This window comes from Hipposideros armiger, unplaced genomic scaffold (genome assembly GCF_001890085.2).
Source record: "Hipposideros armiger isolate ML-2016 unplaced genomic scaffold, ASM189008v1 scaffold_1, whole genome shotgun sequence".
NCBI classification, from domain to species: domain Eukaryota; kingdom Metazoa; phylum Chordata; class Mammalia; order Chiroptera; family Hipposideridae; genus Hipposideros; species Hipposideros armiger.
In genome coordinates this window covers 5,915,060-5,937,620 of record NW_017731351.1, presented here as the reverse complement: position 1 = coordinate 5,937,620, position 22,561 = coordinate 5,915,060, and the positions used below count along the sequence as shown (strand labels likewise).

At 42.3% G+C, this 22,561-nt stretch overlaps 1 protein-coding gene and 1 long non-coding RNA gene across 4 annotated transcripts in view; one reads left to right on the top strand and one right to left on the bottom strand.

Annotated features, from left to right (window-relative positions):
* The window catches only part of AFG2A (AAA ATPase AFG2A), a 241,054-nt gene that overhangs the window by 196,580 nt on the left and 21,913 nt on the right, over positions 1 to 22,561 (top strand). The gene's annotated exons all lie outside the window — the stretch shown is intronic.
* LOC109395379 (uncharacterized) lies at positions 17,717 to 22,358 on the bottom strand. Its single transcript, XR_002126646.1, has 3 exons — positions 22,240 to 22,358; positions 19,310 to 19,429; positions 17,717 to 18,567 (listed from the first exon to the last, which is right to left on the bottom strand). It is a non-coding gene; the product is annotated as an uncharacterized LOC109395379 (long non-coding RNA).

Sequence of the window (22,561 nt, the reverse complement as noted above, 5' to 3'; positions counted from 1 at the left end):
AACCAGGGCCTAGCAGAGACCATTCATGTGTCCGAAGCCCTCCAGACAATAGATGACAAAACAGGACCGGAAACCAGCTCTGTCAACCCTTGTGGTCTCTTCGTGCCTCTGAGTCAAAGAAGAGTCTCTGACACTGGTTCTTTGTTGCCGTCGACATCCCTGAGTCTTTGACAAAGGTTGGCCTGCACTTGTGGACACTGACTCAGCAAACTACACAGCAGATAGGAAACATCTTCGCCACTGCCCTGTGTGCTTGTCTCACTGTAATTGTGTTTGATTACCTTGTTGGCGTCTTCCTAAAAAAGTGTAAGCTACTTGAGGTTAGGAGCTATGCTTTTCAGTATTCATTTCCTCTATTTCCCAGGTGTTGTGAATGAGACCTGCGGTTTAGAGGGAAAGACATAACAAAACACGCAGTTGCGTGTACTGTGGCTCTGCGACGTGACCTGGTGATGAGCAGGAGACTGTAGGAGAAAGCAGAGGACGTAACTCATGGCTGGGATCGAAGGCGGGGATGCTTGGCAGCCAGAGGGGATAGTGGATGTGAGGAGGAGTTCCCCAAGTCGAGCAGGGCTGGGAAGGGAGCGGTCTTGGCAGATAGAAAGGCATGAAAGAACGTGGCATGTTCTGGCTTCCGTTCAAGGCTGAAATGTGCCTGGAAAAAGTGTCTGTGTGGACGCACTCGATGATGAAGCAGGAAAAGTAGGTCAGACAATGTGAAGGACCCTGGGTATCACCTGACCTTGATTTTGTCCTTTAAGCAATGCAGAACCATTGAAAACTTGAATAAGAAATGTTGTGGTCAGATTTGTGTCATTGGAAGGTGGGTGGCATGTGGGTCCAAAGCCACCGCTAGCTAGCCTACCAAGCACCTGTATGTGAATTCTGGAAATGTGCTTCTTTGTCCTACCTGGTGACAGCTTCCATGCAGGGCACACGGCTTGTCGAGCATGAGCTGCCATGAATGTCCCTGTTTCAGTGAAGTCCTTCTTCTGCCCCTCAGCTGGGCACCCTTGTGTGTGCACAACCTTCCCATTGTGACAAGACTGTCTCATTTTTGGCGTATCCGCTCTTACATGTCCCTCACAGTGCCTGGCACAGCATCTCATACAAACTTGGTATGTATTCATTGAATAAACAAATTTAGAGTTTAATCCCAGGAGATACACTACTTTCTGTGACATTAAGACTTACCTCCTGAGCGTTTGGATGAGAATGTTCTATGAATGGGATGAATTGGAGTTCTAAAGATGTCTTTTGTGCACCATCAGCACATTAAACCTGCCATGAGGTGCATCACCTCTTATGAGTCGCCCAAATACGGGACGTCAGCTGGATTATGTCCCCTGAGCTCTGTCATATGAGCACTTGTAACTTTGAGTGTGAGCTCCAAGAGCGAGCACCTGGCCTCGTCAGCTCTGTTCAGTGGCTGCAATATGGCTGCCCTGTTGCAAATGGATCATGATGGAAAACCCTTCAAAGCAAAAATCAGAATATGTTAAAAGCAAATATTTAAACTGTACCTTTTAAGCCAGCCCTCCACCCCTCCCATTTTCTCCTGTTTTACAGTCTCCTTACTAAGTGAAGATGTTTGGTAAAAGCCAAAACCTAGGCTGCGGTCGCACCTGGACCACTTACTACAGTATTAGTTTGGCCAAATCAGTTACCTCTAAGCTCATTTCTCATAGTTTCATAAGGAGTAGTTGTATCATCTCTGTGGTCCTTTCTAGTGCTAAAAATCTATGTGGTTGTATACCTGACATAGATTAAATTAATTGTCCCTTAGGGCTTGGGCCTCCAGACATATAATATGGTTACGTTTTCCTTACAATGCTTCTAAGACCTGGGATCTTGGGATCTTGGTCAGCGTCTGTAAACACTTGTCTGTGACCTGCAGATCCTAAGCATGGCATCAGAGGAATGGGAATGAAAGACTCCGACGGTGCATAGAATTCAGATTTAATAAAATTCTCAGCAAATTTCACAATTTTCCACTGAATGGAAAAGAAAGTCTTACCTGTTCAGGCATTCCCAGGCCTAGTGATTTTTTTGTTTGTTTGTTTTGGTTTTGGTTTTGGTTTTTTTGTTTAATTTTCTGAAACCTTTGGTTTTTCTGCTTTTCAGTAGAACAAGTAGTCACGTCCAATATGACTCTGGAGGTGTTAGGAAAAAAAGTGGAAATCTGCAACAGCCCACTTTTTCCCTAAACTCTTTGTTAGGACAATAAGTAAAAGTTTCAAAGTTATGATGTTGTTCATTTTAAGTTACAGTTTTTAAAACTTCCAGTTTATGGAGATATAAACATTCTCTGTTTCCCAACTGCAGCCTCTACGAGTATGAAATTGGCCATGAAAGAACCTTCATTCAGCTTACCTGAAGGCTATCTTAGATAGGGCGTTTACAGCAAGGCTGAGCGTCCTCCGGAACACGCTGTGCTGCCATACCTGTAGTGCTGACTCCTTGCCAGGTGTTTAACTGCTGTCAGGTTACAGGAAGCATTAGTCAGAAAGGAAAGGGATGCTGAGTGAGAGGCTGGCTGGCAGCAAACTTAATACAGCATTTATAACCAAATCCTGCAGCCCCTTTATGGGGAAGCAGTAGATCAAAGCAACAGGTTAGTCGAGACCTACCTGCTAAGCTGGTCCCCATGCCTGGTGTCCAGGCTAAGTCTGTATCTGTGGAGAATTCCTCAGGCCAGCAGTGATGCTAATTTGAGCATTGTTTCTCCTCTTCCAAATTCTCAGTCTTTTCTGTTGACTCATGATGGTTCTCTAGAATTGGCGCACACATATTTAATCTGTGCGTCTTCATTTTCAAAAGAGTGATAAAATTTGAGGGTTCTACCAACTTGAGAGAAGCTTATGATTGAAAAAAGATGTGTAAAGCATTCTGTTAACTCCATAGTGTAGATTCTGGTAGGGTTGGATATTTCTGTTTGGTTATTTGAGGTGATCTATGTGTGAAAAGCGCCAATATATGTCTGTGAAAGCTGCTTCATTTAAAAACATTTTGCACTATGTGAAACTGCATTACAGTTAAGCAAATGGGTTATGGAAAGCGGACTGAGAAAGCTGTAAATCCAGGTGCCAAGTCTGCCCATTTCCTAGCTTGTGACCAGTTTCCTAAAATGTAAATTAGAGAGGAAGAGGTCTCTACTTCATAGAGCTGTCATCCAGATTAGATGATGTGACTCATATAAGGTGCCTATCCTAGTAAGACATAGCAAGTGCCCAACAAATCATTTTTGTCACTTTTTTTTTTAAGATTTTATTGGGGAATTGGGGGATGGGAACAGCGCTGGGGAATTGGGGGAAGGGGAACAGACAAGTTGCTGTCCTTTTGTTCTTCAGTCTAGTTGTGGAGGACGTAGCTTCACTGGCACCATCATTGCACTCTTCCCGGGCGAGGCAGATCAGTCGCTGGCTTCTGGACGGCCGCTCACGGCGGCTGCTGGCCGCTCATGCTGGCTGCTGGCTACATACGGTAGCCCACGGCAACCCACTGCCACAGGGGCTGCAGCCTACACCGTCGCAGGCGAATCACAGCAACCCAGCCCCAGGTCGAGCTGCCGTTCACCATCTTAGCTGCAGAGGGCAGTGTCACTGGCCCTCATATATGGGATCTGAACCGGGGCCCTCTGGCGTCCCAAGCCAGCTCTTAACCATCGTGCCACTCGGCCAGCCCACATTTTTTATATTCAATAAATTTTATGTAATTGATCTCTAGAATTTAAAAAAGCCTGTAATTTCTCCTTATTTTGTTACCTTAGATTTATGAATACTCATAATGTGTTTTAGGTGTATGTCATGTTTTATAAACATCTGTAATCCGTATTTTCATTTTGCCCTTGTTAAAGATATATACTGTTTTTTACTTTCAAGTGTACAAAGTTGTTTCTTTATAAACTGTCTACATAATATCCCTATTTTTTCATCTAAATTTTGTTAATTAAGAAGAAAAAAAAGTGAACCTAGCAAATGTAGAAGTTGGAGTTGTTCTGTGTCTCCTAGAATGATCAGTTAGGAACTAAGCATGTGTGAGTCCTGTGCCCTTGTGCTGACCTCAGGATTGAGCCCAAGCGTTTGGGTAAGGCTCAGAGCTCTAACACTGCGGTCAGAAGCACCACGTGTTTGTCACCGGTGTTTGATGGTGACATGGAGACGGTCTCATTCTTCATCCCCAAAATGACAGTAATTCTGAGTTCTCAAAGGTGTCAGTCTATTAAAACATTACTAAAAATCTGTAAAAGTGTTTCAGAGTTGCAATGCAGTTGTTAAATTGTTCTTAAATATAACCTCCACTAACGCCAGGAAATTTTAAAAACAGAATCTAACCTTGCCTTAGGCTAGAAAGAAAAGTAGAAAGAATGAAGATTTGCATGGCTCTGTTTTTTTGTTTTGTTTATGTTTTTAACCTCCAAATAGTGTTTCTGGTGCTCTCTTTTTGCTATTAAAATCTGGAAAATGGGGTTTAATTTTATATTTGAAGGAACATTTCCCTGTTTATTTCGGAGCAAAAACCTACTAGGTATATAGTACACGTGCCACTTGTATCATTGTGGAAGTTCCAAATCATAAATTAGTTATTTTCTCTTTTTCTTCAGAATTTTTTTAAAGAAACACTTGAACTGCTTTGGCATTTGGACAAGACATTCTTTCAGTAGTAGCAAAAGTAGCCCTTGGCATAGTTTTATTCACTTCAGAAGAGTCTGTAAGCAGTGGTTTTATATTTAAAGGTAAGAATCGGATTTAGTTTGCCTAGCATTCACTTCTTGCCAGAATTCTTAAAATGTAAAAGGTCAAACAAACACTCAGCTAGATATAACAAAATAGTAGTCCCCAGCATTTCTTCCCCCCCGCCCGCCCGTGGCATAAGTATGTCAGAACTGGAGGTTAAGGGGGGGAAATGAATCTAAAAGTTGTCAATTCAAAATGAACTTTCTTATTATACAACTGAATGAAATAAGTACACAGAAGCTGGTCCGATGTTTCATTTGTGGCTTCCTTCTAGTTTAATAAAGACACTTACACTGTGAAGTTAATATTATGTGCCTGCTTGTGTCCAGCACATCAGAAACTTACTGCCGTGTCTAGTTTATTTTTTAACCCTACGGGGATATTTTCATGGGTGATTAGAGTGTGGTCGCCAGATCAGGGGGTAAGAATATAGTTGGTCGTATAAGAAACTGACACGCCTTCTTCCAGTATCGCTGTCCCATTTGGCCTTCCCATCTGTACTCAGAGAAATGTCTTGTTGATATCTTCACCAGCATTTGATGTCTGCGTCTTAGATTTTGGCCATTGTAATACGCATATAGTGTTATCTTGGGATCAATGTGCAATTCCATGATGATGTGTGATGTTTAGCCTCTTTTCATGTGCTTACTTGCCATCTGTATGTCTTCTTCAGTGAGCTGTCTGTTCAGATCCTTTACCCATTTGTTAATTGGGTTGTTTTCTTATTGTTCAATTTTAAGAGTTCTTTGTATATTTTGGATACTACTCCTTTATCAGATGTGTGTTTTCTGAAGATTTTTCTCCCAATCTGCAGCTTATCTTTTCATTCTCCAAACTGTTTTGTGTTTTTAATTTTAATGTATTAATAATTTCTTCTTTCAAAAATATATTTAGTAAGATAGTAAATGTATTTGTTCCGTAAAAAAAGATCAATTTGGAATCAGTTTATGGTATATAACTCTTTATAGATAAAAATTACCACATTTGCTCAATAGCTTACTTTTATCCTCATTTTATAATTGTGATGATTTATAACTTTTTATGGCAAGGGAAAATTATTCCCTCAAAGAACTGTTAGCCATGAAGAAAACCACTCTGTCTTATTTTGAACATTATGCTAGTGTATTTATATCATATATTTCTACCCGCATGAATAGAAAAACATTTTCCTCAGAAACTGGGACTCCCTACTCAACAGGAGTGGCTTTAACTTGGGCACATGCAGCATTTTATACATAGATCACACGCTCCACAATGACCATACTATATGCCCACGTTTTAAAACACAGGATGACTGCCCTAGGAGGTGATACGTGAGGGGAGGGGCATTGTAAATGAAGAAGCACATTACAGAGAAAGTTCTTTTCATTTTTAAAGTGTTGTCTGATTCACGAACCTGATCACATCACATATTGGCAGTGATTAATAATAGTCTCATTCTCTCAGCTCTGCTGCTAAGTCACTTTATGACCGTGGGCAAATCTTAACCTCTTTGTATTTCAACTTGCTTTTATTGAATGAAATCATTTCTGAGAGCCTTTCTGTCTTTACAGTTCTGAGGTTTTATATCCACTTGTGACTCATACATCGCATTACTTTTGAACTGTTAGAGCTAGGGCTACGGGAAACTGTCCACAGAAAACACAGTTATGCCCACATTGTAAAATAGTAAGACAGAAATGTAAAGCAAGAAATGTAAAGCAAGTAATTGAATATACAGTAAAGCAATACTGTATATTCAGTTTTTTAAATCTTATTCAAAAGAAAATTGAGGATTTTTAAATGATCGTAATTGGCTGGCATCTCGTTTGAAAGAAACTACATCAATAGAATATATCCTGGTGGGTATAAAGCAGCAAAACAGAATCATTCTCTGGTAACTCGACCCATATTAGAAGAGCTCAAAGCATAACATTGATAGAGCATGATTCTTTCTTGCTTTTCCCTGTGAAGAAAGCAGAGGGCCCCAGCTAACATCATACTCAACAGCAAAAAGCTGAAAGCTTTTCCTTTAAGGTCAGAACAAGGCAAGGATGTCCACTCTTGCCACTTGTATTCAACATAGTATCGAAAGTACTATTGGGTTGTCGGAAAAGTCATCATGCATTTTTGCAACGAAAAACATAGAAAAAAATACGTCATGACTTTTCCGACAGCCCAATAGCTAGAGCAGTTAGGCAGGGAAACAGATAAAAGGCACCCAAATTGGAAAGGAAGAAATAAAACTGTCACTGTTTGCAGATTATATGATTTTATATATAGAAAGCCCTAAAGACTCCACCAAAAAACTATTAGAACTAATAAACAAATACAGTATAGTTGCAAGGTACAAAATTAATATACAAAAATTGATTACATTTTATACACTAAAAACAAACTACCAGAAAGATAAATTAAGAAAATCCCATTTATAATTGCATCAAAGAGGATAAAATACCTAGGAATAAATTTAACCAAGGAAGTGAAAGAACTGAACACTAAAAGCCATAAGACATTGATGAAACAAATTGAAGAAGACATAAATAGATGGAAAAATATTTCATGCTCATGGATTGGAAGAATTAATATTATTAAAATATGCACATGCCCAAAGCAATCTACAGGTTCAACGCAATTCTTATCAAATTTCCAATGACATTTATTCACAGAAATAGAACAAACAAAATTTGCATGGAACCACAAAAGATCCCAAATAGCCAAAGCAGTGTTGAGAAAGAAGAACAAAGCTGGAGGCATCACTGCCCTGATTTCAAACTATACTGTGCCAGCTGGCAAGCGTGCACATGTACACAAGAGTGTCCAGTTGGAATTTTAGTGCCTCATTCCTAAATATGAACGGGAAACTAAAGCTCACCAGTGTTTGAAGAAAGCCTCTAATAGGAAAGACACTCTAAAACAAATGGAAAATCGAGACCAGGGAGCTGATGAAAAGAGAGATAAGAAAAAGATAGTACAACCATGAAACAAGCACAGAGGCTCTACAAAAGAGTATCCATTGTTCCTTAATTGAAATTTTTAAATGTTCAGGTAAAAAAAATTTTTTTAAATGCAATAAAAGAATTGGAAAATAGTTGAGTAAGTCTCCCAGAAAATAAAACACAATGACGCAGAGATAAGGGTTGGAGAAATAGAGGCACATGACTAACAGGAGTTTCAGAGCGAGCAAACAGAAATCAGAAGAGAGAGAGCTCTCCAAATTTCTTTCCAAGAACTGAAAAACATAAGTTTCTAGATTGCAAGGTGGGTCAAGTGTCCAACACCAACCCATGACATGCAAAGGGCGAAGGATTTGCATGGCCACGAGATTCCCCCAGCAGCAGTACAAGCCATAAGACAGGACAGCTGTGCTTTTCTATTTCCATGGGGAAATGATTTCCAACCCAGAGTTCCACATCTAGCCAGACTCTGAAAGCAAATGTGAAAATGAAATAAATACATTTCAGACATGCAGGATCTCAAATGTTATCCCCATGCACCTGTTTGTAGGAAGCTACTGGTGGATGTGTTTCACCGAAAACAAGGAAAAGACATGGATCCAGGAAACAGCAGCTCTACACAGGAGAGTGGAGAAGGGAATTCCCAGGGTGACTGGGGAGTAGTTCCAGAAAAAATATTTTTAAGCTCCTCTATGTAAGCTGGCAAGAAAAAGTCCTATCAGGTTGAGACTATTTGGCTGACTCTGCTTTTCAATTGAGAATAAATAATAAAAAAGACTAGTAGGTAAAGATTACATCAGCTGTACTTGGAAATTGTAAAAGCAAAATACTGTCTCCAAAAAATGAGCATATGTTCTTTCTGCATCTTTATTCCAATCCAGAGCTATTTCTCCATGAAAGCTTTATTTTAGAATTCAGTGTTAGTCTTTTCTGTCATTTTTAAAGGTAAAGATGAGAAGTTCCTAAGGACTTTAGTAACAGAACCCTTTCCCCTCTCTCAAATAAAACCTTATGTGGAAGATCATTCTAAAAGAGAGAAGGCTGAGCCTGCTCTGGTTGGGGCCTGTCCCACCTACATACCTTTTCCTCCTCCGCCTGCCGTGACCTCTGAGGCACCATGGAGACTGCCGAGCAGTTTAAAAACTGTGGCTCTAGCTAAAAATGCCACTGAACACATGGTTTATTTCATTCTTATTTCTGAGAATGGTAACCCAAGTGCCCGCCGTTTGATGAAGTCGAGAAGCCTTGCTGTATTGTGAGCCTTTGTGCCTGGCACCTGTGACAGAAGTGCATGCTAGAATGCCACCCTCACAAGTTCGCACCTATCTGATTGTAACACTTAGTCTTGTTTTTCATGAAATGTCTTGGTTTCCAACAGAAGTTGGAGCCTCCAGTTTTGGCATCCCTGACATGTGTAGGTTTGACGTTGGTAACTCCTGTTTCTTTTCCTCTGGAAGCAGGAGCCGGAGCTCCCGGAAGCCCTGCGTTTGGTGGGGAGCCTGCACATCAGCGGCCCCTCGTAATACATCCTTCGTCCCTCGTAACGCTGTCCTTCTTTTTCCCATGTCACCCCTGTAAAAGAAACTGTCGACAGATTTATAGTTTTAAATAGCTTTCCAGATACAATCTTCTTTGGTAAATAAAACTAAGAGATGAGGTTAGAGAATAAAAACAGATAACTTAATGTTAGGAAATTCCTGAGTTTTTGTGTAGTGTAGCCATTATGGGATGCCTGTCGCATCAGAATTGAATCTGCCTGGGTACCATAACTTTTCAGTCTGAGAAATGATTTCTCACTGGCAAGTATTAAAAATGCCAACGTTACTGCCTTATTACCAACCAGTGTGTCTTCTGTGGGGAAAGCTAGTTCCTAAGCAAATGTTTTGTGAACCGGTTAGTGGTTCCTATTTGTTCATAAGGGTTGGAAACATAATGGAATGGCTATAAACCTTGTATGCTCCACGCTTAAGTTCATGCTGCTTTCCCATTCACCTACCTCTTACGTTCTCCAGCTAAGTAGTGCAGAAAACATAGCTTAGGAAATTAAAGGAGGAAAATAACAGTTTAGAAACGCCACCTTTTATATCCCTACCTGTAATTTTGAGAATGAAAACCATGGGCAGGTGCGTATCTTGGCAGGCAAGTTATTTTAATCTGAAGCTTGATCACAGAACAATTAGAAGAACCCTCTGGATCACAGCTTCCTGCAGTCGCCCTGTGAGGCAGATGCACAGATTGCCGTACTCAGAGGGTATGTTTTTATGTTAAGGATGGTGAAAGTCAGCAGAGCAGACTGTCATTTGCATCCCTCAGTCACTCTCAAAGGGTATGATCTGTGACTGACATCTATGACACCTGTGATGCCGCGGAGCAGGGAGTCGTGTCTGCATGGGTAACTGGATGACCCGATTCAGCGTGATCGGTGCTGCCCTTGTAAGTGCCCCAGCTCTGTGCTGGCAAGTGACTGTGACACCCCAGGAGAACTCTCAGCCAGGGCTTGCTTTCCAGCCTCTGAGGAAAATGTTGCCTTCCCACCCTGGCAGGAAAGAATAATTGGAGTGGCATGAGGATGTTCTTCAGCTCTTTATCGTCTGGCTTTCCACCTGTGAAACAGTTAAAAACACCCGTTATTATTTTTCTTCATTTTTAAAAAATTAAATGAGGGTCCTCTTGTTAGATGGAGTTGAGGGCACTGGTGAAATCCTGCCATGGGGACACACAGTGCACAGCTCCCAAGGGTCCCTGGCTTTGGTAGTGCTCAGTTACTGTGGCCTCATGTGGGGGCCTTGCCTGCCAGCCTTATTTTATACAGCTTTCCATGCAAGGATCACAGCTTCGAGGCTGTCTGATCTCTGTGGGTTAAGCTTTCCTCTTACTCTCTTCTGGTTTTCGACTGGCACATGAATAAGATTTACCTATAGTCGTTTTTAAAGGTTTAGAATAATCAGTATTTCACGTACTGAGACACATGATGACAGTAACGACAATGCGCTCCAGTACACAGTGCGAGTCTCTGAGGTGTTGGCAAGAATGGTCTTTCCAATCAACTTATAAACACTTCCCCACTCAGCAAAGGCAGCGTGGAACCTCATCACTCAGCCTTGATGCCCAGGTAATACCAGTAGTCAGGGTGACACTGTTGAACTTGTCTGCCAGAAAATGTCTTCCTTTCTGTTTTCAAAGATGGCTGTTCACAGATAATCCATCCTCTGTATGTGTGGATGTAATCAAAATACCACTGTGAGTTCAGTAGGCCTTTCTTTCCTAATCACACACAAAGTCCATCCTTAGGGGTCTGCTGTTTGCGCAGCTCTGTGTTGAACCTGTGAGTGTCCCCTCCTCATTCCTCCATGCCAGTTTGCTCTTTACAGCATCATTGCCCTCAGTCTCCAACACTGGATGCTACATGGCTGTAAAAATTAGTCTGGGGTTGCTTTGCTTGCAGTCATCTCACATCAGAACCCCACATCCCGGCTTCATATTCTCTGGGAAAGACTCCAGAAGAGCTGGGACTTCAGGAATTAGAGACAAGTTACAACCAGAAGGAGAACATATCTACCTGTGGAAGCTTCGGAGGCCACGTGAGATGGACCACTCAAGGTGATTTCCACTTGAATTAGGTTATAAATTATTTTCTTTGGGAAAAAATGGTAGATAAATCCGTAGCCCCCAGATTCTCTAATGGCCTCTGTTGTACATACTAATAATATTAGTAATGTTTGCCACAGTTTTGTTGAGCACTTACTATGTGCTAGACATCATGATTTATCTAATTTAATACAACAACCCTATGAAGTGCAAAGATGGTATAACTCACTTTACAGAAGAAGAAACTGTAGCCTAAAATAACTTTTCAAGCTCTCACCGCTAACAGCTAATGGAGCCAAGATTTAAACCCAGTGTGACTCCAAAGCCTACGCCCTTATATCCTCATCTTCTTGCATAGCCAATATTTCTTAAGAATAGTTTTGAATGTTTTAGTGGCGGGGTTAGTGGGGGGGGGTAGAGACAAAGGTACTGACATTGGAAGGTTTCCTTCAAACCTTGAGGAAAATGATTTTTACCCTAGCGTTATATCCAAACCAAGCTCTAGAAATGTGAAGACTGAGGAAAGGCTTTTCCAATCTGCTGGAAGGCACTCAAATGCGCTCTTTTTTACAAAGTTAGTTAAGGTTGTGTGCTGGCTAAACAAAGGAGTAGTTCAGGAAACAGGAAGACATGAAAGGGGTAATAATGGATGATGTTAGGGTGACTTCTGTGCTGTGGGTCTACAGAGTTAGTCACTTGGAGCAGGAGAGGGGGCTCTGCTGCCTGAGAGGCCAGGAGAGCCCAGATCTCGAAGAGGGAAAAGAGTGTTAAAAGCTCATGTGCTGGGGTTAGGAAGGGTCATTAGATCATGTACTTGAACATTCTTTATTAATTTTCAACTTTACAACCAATCTATAGACAAAGCTTAATTGTGGTCACAGAACTGAGACAGAGAGGTACATTCAAGAAATGACATTATTATCCTACCACAAAGTAAGGAATCAAGATATATACTGATTGTAGGTAATGGAACAAGAAATAGATTAAAGTATATTATTTAACAGTACAAAAATTTTAAAAAGGAAAGGGGAGGTATACATTAGGTAAATATGCATGTATCATAACAAGACATCAGTAGAGAATGTCTGAAATTGATAAATCCAGATTTAAAGATAGGCAGCCACCAGAAGAATTAAAAATTAAGAAGTGTTAGAAATTATTAGTCCAGGGAGCAGAATGGGGGTAGGAAAGGGAGAGCAAGGGGCTATTGCTCTTTTTAATAACTTATTTCTTACTCATTTATTTATTTTAGCCATGTGCATGTGTTACTTTAGTTGAGAAAAATAAATTTTGATTTTAAGAAAAAGTGAAGGAAAAAATGCTACCAATTATGGACCCACTTCACATTATCTTCATGCATTTCTGGAACGACGTGAAGTACCTTGACCAGAACAAAGCAAACCAGTCAACCTCAAGTTGGCAGGCAGTTCATCTGTCTGTGTAGATACCCACTGGAAAATTCAGCTTCCTCCACAGGTTTCCAGGATGAAATCTAACCCTCACTGAAGGCACAGATCACAAAAGTTTCAACCTAAGTGGTGAAAAAATGCCAAGAGCTGTCCAGAAATGGAAATAAAAATAAAGGCACTGAAGCTTTGAAGGAATCAGAGAGTTCATCCAATGGGGAAGGATCAGAAAAGTCTTCGTAGCAAAGTTAACGTTTAAAAGATCAGTACAGTTTTTGTGAAGAGACTGTGGGAGAGACTGCATTTGAGGCAGAGAAGGATGGGGTTCAGTAAAACCCAGAGCTCAGAGAAGCAGGCATGTCAAGCAGTGTGTGAGGTGAGGCTGTAAAGGAAGGGAAGGGTTCTAGTGTAGGGAGCCTGGGACATGGCGGGCTGGAAGCTTGTCGTCTACTAGATAAGCGCCAGAGAACTTTCGCTATCAAAGCTGTGATTTAGGAAAACTATCTGGGAGCCAATGGCTAGTCAGAAAACTGTTATCAGGTAAGAGTGGTGTAAAGTAGGAAGAAGACACTGCACATGAAAAAAGAATGAGAGTAAATAGCAACAATTGCAAGAGTTGACAGTTGGTGAATTAATAGGACTAAAAGTCGAGCATCAAAACTGACTCTAGTGTTTTCAGCATGATGACTCGACAAATGGCATTTCAGTATCAGCCGATATAAGAATATAATAAAGTTTGTTTGTCGTAAGAGAAATTAGCTAGAACTAACTTGAGCAAAAACAAAACAGACCAAACAAAGAATGTTTTCAAAATAGACTATGAGGATATTTTGGAATAGGCATTGGATGGTCAGGAGCTAGAAGGATTCCACTGCCCTAAGCAACCGGTAACTATGACTGCTCTGCAGACTTGAGGTGAACCAGCTACCCTCTGTCTCTCAGGCCTGTAGTCCCTGGAGAAGGAATCTGATTGGCCCATTTGAGTCACGTGCTTGCCACTCCGCTAATTAGCTCTGACGGGAGTGAGGTGCGGGCAAGGTCATGCCTTAGAGATCTGGCTGCTGGCCAACTAATTTCAGGGCACTTCCCAGAGAAGGGGAAAGCATTGTGAGATAATATGTAATCGATTAAATGTGTGTATTCTGTTCTTGAGTACAGATTAGGCACACTTACCTCCCATACTTCCATAGGTGAAACAATATCTTGTTATTCTATAAACAACTATAAACTACTCTGCCCTACCAACTGAAAATAGCATGCAGAAGTGATAACTGTGTGACCATTCTTCTCCAGGTCCTTTATCTCCTATTGATGCCCATTCATTCTCTGTGGTTCCATCATGCTCCCACCTTGCCCGTGGCCTTCCGAGATGCTGAAACCTAGGGATTAAACTGCCAATTTAAGTGTCACCGGTATCCTCTATATACAATAGTTAGGGAAAGGAACACAGTAGAGGAAAAGCAAGTGACAAAATAGAGTATCATTTTTAAAAGAGGAAAGAGAAAAGGAAAGAGGTAGGACTTTTCTTTAGATACTCTATAAACAGGGACGAAGTGGCAGGGGCTACACTCATACGCAGTCTGCACTTTGCAGTGGGGCCATGGTATTTATGACTTTCTCCACTGACACTTGGTTCCCCTTTGCCTTTGGTTAGTATTTCACCCAAAGTAGAGTTCTTATGCTATTGGCGTGAGCCAGCCCTACGCTGCCCAAAGCTCTGCGCTCTGGGTGCAGCTGTGAGTCGTCCATTAGTCCTCGCCAGTGGCCCTGGCGATATAAGCTCTGCCCAGAGATTAGTCCTACCCCCCACTTGCCCACCCTGGGATTTATTTTGTTGGTTGTTGTTTTTTTCCATTCTGTCAGTGAGAGAAAAAACACTGAGCAGTGGCAGACTTAGCTCCCACTGCAGTTGAATCTGATGTCTGCAGGTGGAGGCATCCGTCTTTTGAAAACTAAAACTTTAAGCTGGAAAGACATTTGTTAAGATGGGGAAGCAAAAATTCTGAGACTAGATCTTTAGATCTGGTCGACCTTCATCCTTATTTTCTGGACCCTTCTGTTCTGGTTGTGAGACTGAGTACAGTATCGGCCCATTGCTTTGCTTTCTTAGGTGAAACTCTACCGTGGTGAATATGGGCGTTACCCTTGGGCCGTGTCAGCCGTGCATGATGCATTCAGGGAGTCAGGGTGCCAGGGTGCCATGCCCAGGACAGCTATGACAGTCAGGTAGCACTCTCTCACCCAGGGAAGTCGTTTTCCCAGTGCGTAGAAATCACCGCATCCTTCCTCACAGAAGGGGCTCAGTGTAAATGACTCACCTCCGACATCAGTTGATTCTCTGAAAGACTAGCACTGGGTGAATTTTTAATTAGTCTGCTGGTTACTTGCTGCTTAAAAGCCTTCCTGGGAAGCGTGCATCAGAGGCCTCTCCTCATCAGCCGGCCTCATCTGTTTTACTTCAGGAACAAAATGGTGCTAAGTTCCCTGTGCATGTCTGTCTCCTGTTTGCACTTGTCTTCATACTGTCTCTTCTTTGTAGGATTTTCTAACCCTCTTCACCTAACTCCTCCTTCTTGGGTTAGGTGTTCTTGCTTCAGGAAGACCCATTTTCTTTAGGTTCCTTTTCTCAGTTCTTCCGGAAAATCCTCCCTAGCATTGTACTTATTGTCACCTCATAAGCCAGTTTGTGTGTCTTCAACTGCTATTTCCTTGAGCAGTAATTAACCAGTGGCTGAAGTAATAAAAACTGACCCAGAAACCTGGGGTTTGTGCAGAGCCCATGTGCATGACCGGAGCCTCCCCTTTCTTCTGGGAGGAGAGAAGTGGGTGGGGTTTGGTGCTGGTTTCACCCAGTGCAGCTGCAGTACGTGCAGGGGTCTGGCAGGGTATCGCCCAGTCCTGGGCTTCCATACCAGCTCTCCGTTAACTCAGCCGTGTCCTCTTTGGCTACTATACCTCATACTATTGAGTGAAACAGAAAGGGAACCGTTGCTCTCACATTGTTGGGAAAGAAGTGAGGATGACTGGTTTTTGGTGGTTTTGTAGGTGCGGGCTGGGTTGAGTCATCCAATCCGCAGGGCTCAGCTTGAGTCTACTTGGTGAATCTTTGATTTTACCCATCGGACTACTGAATCCATGTTAAGGAACTGTCCTAAGGTTGCGTCTTACCTTTTGTTATGCACAACACAGTACATAATCAGATCAGACCCCCTCTTTTTGAAAAAATTATAGACAGAAATCCAAACTTAAAAAATGTAAAGATGCTGAGTTTGAGGTGTCTGTGGATCATCTTAATGGACTTGATCACCCAGACTAGTTTTCATTTTGTTTGAATTTCTCCCCATTGAAAATTAATTCATTATGTAAAATTCTAATTACTATAGATCTATTGCACAAAGAGAAAGGAGAAGCTCTATATGTGTGATGGTCATGCACTTATGAAAGATTTTTTTTTCTGTAAATTAATACTGTTTTCTAGCTAAGAAAGTCAGGTTGAATATACTGAAGTGACAAGTAATCCATTAGTCTCCTGCTTTACATAATCAGTGTTTGGGCCGGGATCTGTCCCTATTGGTGGTATCATCTATGCAACATTTTTGCCCAAGTTAAGTTTCTACTATTGCCTTTTCCTACTTTCTGACCTGCTTGATAATCAGTCTCATATTCCCTATCACACACAAAAAAATAGTCTATATAGTAAGATAGTGGTGGCTCAGTGTAATCTTAAACGGTTTTCTCAATTATTTTAGTGCTCGCCCTTCTGTAGTGATCTGAGAACCATTTCTATTTCCTAGAAACAATGCCTTTGTAGTACAGCGATAAGGCTTTAGAATATTAGAGTGAATTAATTGACCAAAGAAGACCATGTGTGCCTGGCCCCCAGATTTTACTTAATAAGCGTTTGGTGAGTGAAAGACGGAATGCGTGCCATTAAATTTTTGTGACAGTTTACCACACTAAAAAGTCTCCAGTTTTCTCTGGAAAGTTCTTTTGGGACCACCTGAACCTGTTGAATCTTAACCACCATAACAAATATTTTCATGAGTCCTAGGTGCTCACCAGGCACTCTCCGGAGACAGGGACTGTGCTCACTTCCTGTTCCCTTGGGTATGAGTTTTGGTATTTGATGATAACAAGTTTGGATTGGTTCTGGTTTGAGCAAGGTTCAGATTAATTATATAAAGAATACATAACTTTTGTTAAACCCTATCATATCCTGTTACCCAATTCTCTGGTACAAGAGTTTTAGACACTGATTTAATCTGGAAATGATACTTGGATTCTCCATTAGAATAGTCCCTGTGTTTGGAGAGGCCATCTGGTAATGACAGGATGTCATTCTGGATAAAAGAACTGGAGGCAAGAATCTAGAATGAAGAACCATCACTTGATCTCACCAGAGTATTGGCAGAGCTGTGGTCGGAAACATTTTGGTCAAAGCCCAGTTAACTGAGGGTCATAATTTTCAGTAAGAGGAAGAATCCCAAAGTAAGTTGCTGGATGGGTCGGAAACCCTTGTGCCCATCTCCCCCTTGTGTCTGCACAGTTCATAGGCTGCGTGATTGAGTACGTTTGCGGCTGCTTCTTGAGTTGTGCAAATATATTCGCCTTCACGTCCAGGTGTGCTGGAAACAGTTTGTAGTTTAATTGAATTATGTTCACCTTAAGTTTTTTTGCAGTACCCTTTCCTCAGACTCTTGGATGGTTGGTTGTTTTGGGGGGTTTTTTTTACCACCTCCAATTTCCACCACTCTCACCTCATACATGTTCCAGTGAAATGCAGACAACCCAGACAGACACACTGTGTACAACAGCCCATCTCCCCCTTGTGTCTGCACGTTCACAGTTCTGGTAAATGATTTTGGATCTTGCAGAAACCAATGATGAGCCCCCGGCAGTGTTTGCAGAAAGTTCTAGTCACCTCTTCTGTTCCTGTTTAGTTTGTGCTTTTAAACCGTCTTACCTACAACTGTTTTTTCATTATTTTAGTCTCTTTGGGGCCAGGACAATGACCTGGAGGGAAAGGAAAGTCGGGTGGCAATCCAGCTTATGTTCTTAGTAACTGACTTGGTTCATGCCTTAATTTTTATTTATGAAATTATCAAATCATAAAGCATATGATACATGCATGAGTACAATACCGAAGCTTTTTCTTGGGTAGGTACATTTTGAAAGTAGTCAGGTTGCCACATTAGGGTGAGCTCTGTGCTCAAGCGTTAAGTGGAAGTTTTAAATCTTAATCTGTATGTTTTTTATAGTATAAGTGGCACCTTGCATCTTATGGACACTGAAGTAGACCCCAGGATTTAGGACCATGGTAAAGAAATCTGAAATTTATTATGCCTTTGCAGTTAGTTCGCATTATCTCTGGTTCAAAAGACAGCTTCTTTTAAAGCTTCAACTAGAAGAAATGTATAGGAAATACATATACATACACATATACATATTGGAAATATAGCAGAGAGACAAAAACTGTCTCTGAACTTAGGTAAACCTGGATTCGAATCCCACTCTGACATTTCCTTGTTCTCTGGCCCTGGGCAGTTTTCTCATCTGTGCCATGGTTATGGTAATAGTACTTACTTCCTTGAATCATTGTGAAGAGCAAGTTATTACCAGAATATTTTGTCTCTAACACTGGCAAGCAAATGGCTGGAATACATTTTAAAAGATGTACAAGTCACATTCCTTTATAATACTGGATGCAGGGGGGCAGGGGCTGTGACTTTTGGGGGTTAAACCTGGATTAAGCATCCTAATCCAGAAATGCGTAGCTCTTGAAACCTGCAGGTGTCCGATGAGGACCTTTAGCATCTGCTGCTCGACACTGGAGGCTGGGCTCAGACATGTGCACGAGGGAGGGGACAGCCTCATCGCCTCTGGGCCTCCGTTTCTTCATGCCTGTTTGGAGGATTGTGTGGGTTGCTGATTAACATCATGTCTACTTCTGACATACTTTGACTTTAAAGCAGATGAAAGATGTTAAAATAAAAGACGAATGAAGACAAAGAGTGTGGAGCCAACCAAGATGTTGATGAGTAGGTGAATGGACAACGACTGTGGTCCATCCGGGCAATGGAATGTTCTTTGGCACTAAAACAATTAAGCTACCAAGCCATGAAAAGACATGGAGGAAACTTAAATGCATATCACTAAGTGAAAGAAGCCAATTTGAAAAGGCTACGTAGTGCATGATTCCAACTCTATGACATTCTGGAAAAGGCAAAACTACGGAGACAGAAGATCAGAAGATCGGTGCTTGCCAGGGCCTGGGGTTTGGGGAAAGGATGACCAGGTGGAGCACAGAGGGTTTTTCAGGCCATGAGACTTCTCTGTGACGTGATATGTCTCATTACACATTTGTCCAAACCCATGGAATGTACAACACCTAGAATGAGCCCTAATGTAAACTGTGGACATTGGGTGATAATGACGTGTTAATGTAGGTTCATCAATTGTAACAAGTGTCCCCTCTGGTGGGGCTGTTGATAGTGGGGAGGCTGTATGTATGTAGGGGCGGGGGCTATCTGGACTCTCCACTCAATTTTACTGTGACCCTAAAACTGCTCAAAAAATAGTCTATTTAAAAAACGAAACAAAAGCCACGGGATGGGAGGAGAGAAGAAACGAAAAGGCTACTCACCGGCCTGCCCGCATCTCCACGGCCTCCTCACACACGGCCTTTCTGCTCAGCCATTCTCCCTCCAGTCTCAATCACTTCCATGTGGATGACTAAGGCAGCTGTTTTCCCCACAGCGAATTCCTAGAAACAGTGCCATACAGCAGACGGCCACAAAACAGATCATTGTTGAAGGAATTATATTTCCTACAAACAGTATTATAATTGAGGATTGCATTCCTGCCCAGAACTTGCCATCAAATAAAGTATGCTCCAAGTTCTCTGAAACGTGCGTATACACTACACATTGGTCGGGCTCCTGTATACTGTGAGGGATTGGTCCATAAAAGTGCAGCTCTGGAAATAATCATGGTTTACAACCATTTTCGGATAGCGTGTTCCTTTCTTTTTAAACCTTCCTTGGATCGTTGTTACCCTTACAGTACAACCTGCCTCGACCGATGGGGTCGTGCAGCCACCCTTGTGGCCAGATGGACAGAGCACTCTGACAGGCTTATCAAAAGGTTGGAATGACCGAGGCAGCCCCTAAAGAAGGAGACTGATTTGTTCAGATAACTAACGGGGGAAGGAGAGGGCAGGGAGAAAGAAGGACAGACAGACACACACAGAGAGGGGAAGCGAAGAGGGAGGGACGCCATGTTTCCTATCACAGCACGGCCGTGAGACACCGACCAGGATGTTTTACAGATTTTCTCCTGTGACACAGAAAGGGCAGGGCAGTGTTTGTTCCGTAACAGAACATTTCATGTATAAAAAATACTTTGTTTCACAAAAACTAAGAACATAGGTGCCTTGCACTTTTTACATTTCCTTGGTTGCTGGAAGCCTAGGTCCGAGGCTCCATAAAGTTTTTATCGCCATGTGATCTGTAAAGCACATGCTCCACACAGAGCCCTGCCGGTCACCAGCTCCCTGGCTTCCGTCGAGGTGATGATGGAAACTTCTGTATAATCCCAGACCAGCGTTATGCTGCCAAGGATGTTTATAAAATATTAAATTCTGATAAAGGGGATAATATGTTTCAATCATTCTTGATCCCTGAATAATGCAGCACATTAATGGTTTACAGTGTTTGGCTTCAGCTTTCTTACTGCATAAGCTTTGATTTCATACTAGCGTGAGTGTCCTTCTATAAAACAGTAGAGATGCTTGGTCTTTTTATTTATTTAGGGTTAGAGGATCTGCTATTTCTTCCAAATAAATGCTTTCTACCATGACTACGATCTTTTTATTCAGCTATTGAAAAAAAAAAAAAAAGAGCAGCAGTTTTTCTACCCAGAACCCCAAACTTGAGTCAAGCCCTCTGTCATGGGAATGTTCTGTGTAACGGGGAGTTAACTGCGTAAAATGGGGTTCCGCAAACTCCGGGTCAGGCATATCCCACAGTCTGTTTTTGTAAGGCCCGTAAGCTAAGAAGAGTTTTACATTTTTAAGTGATTTGAGGAAAAATCAAAAGACGAGGAAAAATACATGAAATTTTCATTTCAGTGTTCATAAAGTTTTATTGGAACACAGCCGCCCTCCTCATTTACACATGGCTTCTGCCTTCACGCTGCAGGAGCGGATCCGAGGAGTTACAGGAGGGACTGTGTTCCCCACGGAGCCGCAAATACTGCCATCTGGCCCTTTACAGAATAAATCTGCTGGCCCCGATCTAAGTTACTGTTTCATCATCTCCCACTCGACCCATACACTTGCATTCATATTCTCTCCCTCTCTCCCCTCTCCCCCTCCGCCTTCCCGCTTACACCATTTTGAATTGGGCAATTACACAGAAACCAAAGCGCGAACCTGCAGCAGTGGTAAAGGGAGGGGGGGGGGACATATTTAACTTTCCGTTCCACTTGTCAACTCTCCCCTCCCTGCCTGCTTTGCCTTTCCTCTGTGCCTTTTTATAGAATGTCTGAGGCCATGCCATTTCCCAACATATTTTGTTTTTAAGGTGGGGGTTAGATCTTGATACATTTTTTAACTTCCATAAAACGTTCCCTGTTAGTATGTGGTCCCATTTTTAACCTATTTGCAGACACCCCCGAGTCTCTGAAATTACTTTCACATGGGCTGAGGTTCAGTTATTTCTCTTGGCGGGTCCCTGCCGTCGCGGACACTCCCTCTTTGCCTTGAAAGGACAAAACGATGCTCAGCTGTCTGGGCTGAGGCCCAGTGTTTGATTTATACATTATTTAATTTCCTCCTGAAAATTGGAAGCAGGACTTCCAGGAATGGGAGTCAGTATTTTTCATTTGTTTTAAAACACTTTTAGGTCTGCATAATCATCAGTAGTCTATGTCAGCATGATTAGAGGGTGACTTAAGGTAAAGCAAAGAAAACATGAACACAAAGGCAAATTATGTGACGATGGAGAAGGTGCGAAGTTTTTAAGTAATCATTATTGTACGTGTTACTGGGTTTTTTGCAGGCTAGTGTTCATTCAGCAAACTTCTGCGCTACATCTGGGGGCACCTGTCTTTACCAATTGTAGGAAAGACCGGTAACCATTATGTTATCGTTGAACTCGTTGGGGGATTAGAAGTTTGAGGAGAACGTAATGTCATTTTACAGAGGATTTTTGGTTTCTTTCTGAGCTGCTACTGCACTTATCTCCCCAATTAAGTGCATAGGCATGCCAGGATGCGAATGCCAAAAGGGTTTGAAAACCTCACGGCAGTGAACTCAGGAAATTAAACATTAACTCTGGAAATACCATTGCTTGTTTTACATCCTCTTTGGGGTAGTGCATTCCTTTTTAAACCTTCCTTAGATCATTGTTACTCCCAGGTCACAGCCTGTGGCCTTTTACCACCAAAGTTCTTAAAAGCCTGGCACACCTAACTGCCTCCGCTTCCTCACGCCTGGCTCACTTCTCAGACCCTGGCAGTGTGGCCTCCCTCCCACTCCCACTGCTGAGCCCATCTCACCTACTCTTTCCTCACCTGCAGTCGGGCGCGTCTGCCAGAATTCATGCCTGCTTCCTGACACCGCCTTCCGGGGTTCCTGTGGGCGGCCCCAGCTGCCTGGGCTTCTTCCTCGCTCACAGACTCCCCTCCTGGGACCGAGCTGAGCGGCAGTGTTCCCAGTTCCGTGTCTTGCATCTCTTCCCTCCCTGCAGGCTCAGGCTTTTCCTCCTCCTCCTCCTCCTCCTCCTCCTCGGGGCCTGAGACCTGAGGAGAAGTAGGGGCGCTGCAAGGAGCACAGTCTGGGAACCAGTCCTGTGAGGCTGCTTTTCGGCCTCTGAGTACAGGGTACCCCCTGCAC